Source organism: Otolemur garnettii, unplaced genomic scaffold (genome assembly GCF_000181295.1).
Source record: "Otolemur garnettii isolate 467f Iridium unplaced genomic scaffold, OtoGar3 scaffold01616, whole genome shotgun sequence".
In the NCBI taxonomy this organism is placed as follows: Eukaryota; Metazoa; Chordata; class Mammalia; order Primates; family Galagidae; genus Otolemur; species Otolemur garnettii.
This window is the reverse complement of record NW_003854011.1, coordinates 331-4,104: the sequence shown is the minus strand read 5'-3', so window position 1 is coordinate 4,104 and position 3,774 is coordinate 331. Positions and strand designations below refer to the sequence as shown.

The window sequence follows — 3,774 nt, the reverse complement described above, 5'->3', positions numbered from 1 at the left end:
CAAGTAGCTTCAGTATTTTATTATAGATGTAGACAAGCCCATTCAAAATGTTGATGGAAGGCAAAGAAGCTAAAATACTTAAAACAACTTTTAAAAACGGAGTGGCCATGGGAGAATTATGCTACTCAATTTTAAGATTTACTATTAGCCTACAATAATCAAGAAAATATGGAATTGGCTAAGGAATACAGCTATAGATTAATGGAATAGAATACAGTTTGTAAATAGATCACACCCACACAGTTATGGCCAAAGGATCCTTCAGAAAGGAGTAAAGATATTTATTTAAAAAATTTTGGCCTCAGCTGGGCTTAATGATACACACCTATGGTCCCAGCTACTCTCGAGGCTGAGCCAAAGAGTTACTGTGAGCTATGATGTCACAGCACTCTACCCAGGGTACCAGCGTGAGACTCTTATCTCAAACACAGAAAAAAGTAAAGAAAAAAGAAAAATGTTAGCCTTTTCAACAAGTGATATTAGAGGAATTTAAAATCCATATGGAAGCTTTCTTCCTGTGGTCACTGCCAAGGAAGCATCGTTAAAGCCTCTCTTCTGCCCCCCCCCCCCCCCGCCGTCAGGTCTAAGTCAGAGTCTCCTAAAGAGCCCGAACAGCTGCAGAAGCTCTTCACTGGAGGGTTGAGCTTTGAAACGACTGATGAGAGGCTGAGGAGCCATCGGGGAACGCTCACAGACTGCGTGGTAATGAGAGATCTAAACACCAAGTGCTCCAGGGGCTTTGGCTTGTCACATACGCCACCGTGGAGGAGGTGGATGCAGCAATGAATGCAAGGCCACACAAAGTGGATGGAAGAACTGTGGAACCAGAGAGAGCTGTTTCCAGAGAAGATTCTCAAAGACCTGGTGGCCACTTAACTGTAAAAAAGACCTTTGTTGGTGGCATTAAAGAAGATACTGAAGAACATCACTTCAGAGACTATTTTGAACAGTATGGGAAAATGGAAGTGATTGAAATCATGACTGACGGAGGCAGTGGCAAGAAGAGGGGCTTTGCTTTTGTTACTTTTGACGACCATGATTCTGTGGATAAGACTGTCATTCAGCAATACCATACTGTGAATGGCCACAACTGTGAAGTGAGGAAAGCCCTATCAAAGCAAGAGATGGCTAGTGCTTCGTCCAGCCAAAGAGGTCAAAGTGGTTCTGGAAACTTTGGTACGGGTCGTGGAGGTGGTTTTGGTGGAAGTGACAACTTTGGCCATGGAGGAAACTTCAGTGGTCGTGGTGGCTTTGGTGGCAGCTGTGGTGGTGGTGGATATGGTGGCAGTAGAGATGGCTACAATGGATCTGGTAACGATGGAAGCAATATTGGAGGTGGTGGAAGTTACAATGATTTTGGCAATTACAACAATCAGTCATCAAATTTTGGACCCATGAAGGGAGGACATTTTGGAGGCAGAAGTTCTGGCCCTTATGGTGGTAGTGGCCAATAATTTGCCAAACCACAAAACCGAGGTGGCTATGGTGGTTCCAGTAGCAGCAGTAGCTATGGCAGTGGCAGAAGGTTTAATTATTCCCAGGAAACAAAGCTTAGCAGGAGAGGAGAGCCAGAGAAGTGACAGGGAAGCTACAGGTTACAACACATTTGTGAACTCAGCCAAGCACAGTGGTGGCGGGGCCTAGCTGCTACAGAGAAGACAGACATGTTTTAGACAATACTCATGTGTATGGGCAAAAAACTCGAGGACTGTATTTGTGACTAATTGTATAACAGGTTATTTTAGTTTCTGTTCTGTGGAAAGTGTAAAGCATTCCAACAAAGGATTTTAATATAGAATTTTTTTTTGCACCCATGCTGTTGATTGCTAAATGTAATAGTCTGATCCTGATGCTGAATACATGTGTCTTTTTTAAAATAAAATAAAATAAAATCCATATGGAAAAACAAAAAGAACCCACAAACAATCCTCATACTTTATACAGAAATAAACTCAAGAGTGATTATAGATATAAATATTCCACATAAACTATAAAAATTTAATGAAAATAGGATAAAATATTAATGGCCTGAAATTGGGCAAAGAGGTCTTAAACATGACATCAAGTGCATTGATTCATGAAGAAAAAAATGCTAAATTGGCCTTTCTCAAAATTAAAACTTTTACTCTGAGAAAGACCTTGATGGGAGGATAAAAAGTCAAACTACAGACTGGAAAAAAATATCTGCAAATCATATATCCAAGAAATGTCTGTTATGAAGAATATAGAGCCCTAAATATCTCAAAAAATAGAAAACACATGTCAAACAACACCATTATACCAAATTTAGTTTAAAGATCTAACTGAACTCGGTATTTACATAGAGGTCTCACTTTGTTGCCTGGGCTGGAGTGCAGTGGCACAATCATAGCTCAGGGCAGCCTGTCTGGGATCAAGCCATCTCAGCCTCTGCAGTATCTACCTGGCTTTTATTTCCAATTCTAGAATGCGGCAGTGTCTCACACTATAAAATAGAATGGGTGTTCACATGAGCTAAGCAGAAGAGGTTTGTTTTACAGGCAGATGAAGACTGAGGAAAGCAAATTCAGAGAACAGAAAGTGGATTGGTCATTTCAAAATGGCTTTCCTTACAGTGTTCGAAGAGAAGGAACTTTCTTCTCCTGCCTGCTAATGTAACCTGGGTCCCTTCTGACTGGTTGGTAGGAATCTTTGTGGGTTATTTTTGTTTGTTTGTTTTGAAGTGTCCCGTGTTAAACTGGTAACTTTGGTTACCTGGCAGTTAGCAAGAGTCACTCCGTTCTCACTTGGTCTGGTCTGCTGAGGCCTGGGGCAGGAGCCTAGTCCAAAACAGTGGCTTCCATGAATTCATTTAATACACACAATCAATTGTTTAAATGGGCAAAAGATATCCATAGGCACTTTATCAAAGTGGACATACACAAAACAAGTGAGCATGTGAAAAATTGTTTCACATCTCATCTATTAGAGAAATGCAAATTAAACCAAGTTGTGATATCATAACTCATATTTGAAAATGCCTAGAATTTTATTTTATCTTTTTTTTTTTTGCCTCAAAGTTTTCGAAAGCAACTGACACTAGCAGGGGTAAAGAACAACATGAAATCTTGCACGTTGCTAGTGGGAATTCTGGAATGATGTGGCCATTATGGAAAATGACTTGGTATTTTCTTATAAACACACACTTACCACATGATTCAACAGTCCCCCTCCTTGGACAAATGAAAACTATATTCACATAAAAGTCTGTATCTGAATGTTTACAAAGGCTCTATTCATATTTGTCAAAACCTGGAAATTCCATAAATGTCTTTCTACGGGTGAATGGAGAATGAACTATTGTTGCCTCCATAGTGTGGAGTATACTGCTCAGGATTAAAAACGTATCATCTATTGCTGTACACAACAACGTATATCAAACTCAGAGGTGTTTTGCTACAAGAAAGGAGCCAAACAAGTTACCTAGTCTGTTGTTCTATTCATGTGACATCCTTGAAAAGAGAAAACGGAAATGATGAAGAACCGATGAGTGGTTGCCTGGGTTACATGTGGAGAGTGGGTATAACTACAAACCAATAGAACATGTAGGGTTTTGGGGGGGCAGGTGATGGTACTGTTGGTGTCATGATCGTGTGCTGCTTCCATGAGTCTATACATGGGCTGCAACCCAGCAAACTGTGCACTATTGACCCAAATAAGAGACCAAATGAACGTTTATTAAGCCACGTATGAGGATGCACCTGGGAAAAACACGAAGCCCAGACAGATCTGTGGGTGTTTTTCTGAAGGGGAATT

At 40.5% G+C, this 3,774-nt stretch overlaps 1 pseudogene; it reads left to right on the top strand.

The window, feature by feature from the left end:
* Window positions 1–581: 581 nt before the first annotated feature.
* Window positions 582–1,555, top strand: LOC100956689 (annotated as a pseudogene).
* Window positions 1,556–3,774: the final 2,219 nt, after the last annotated feature.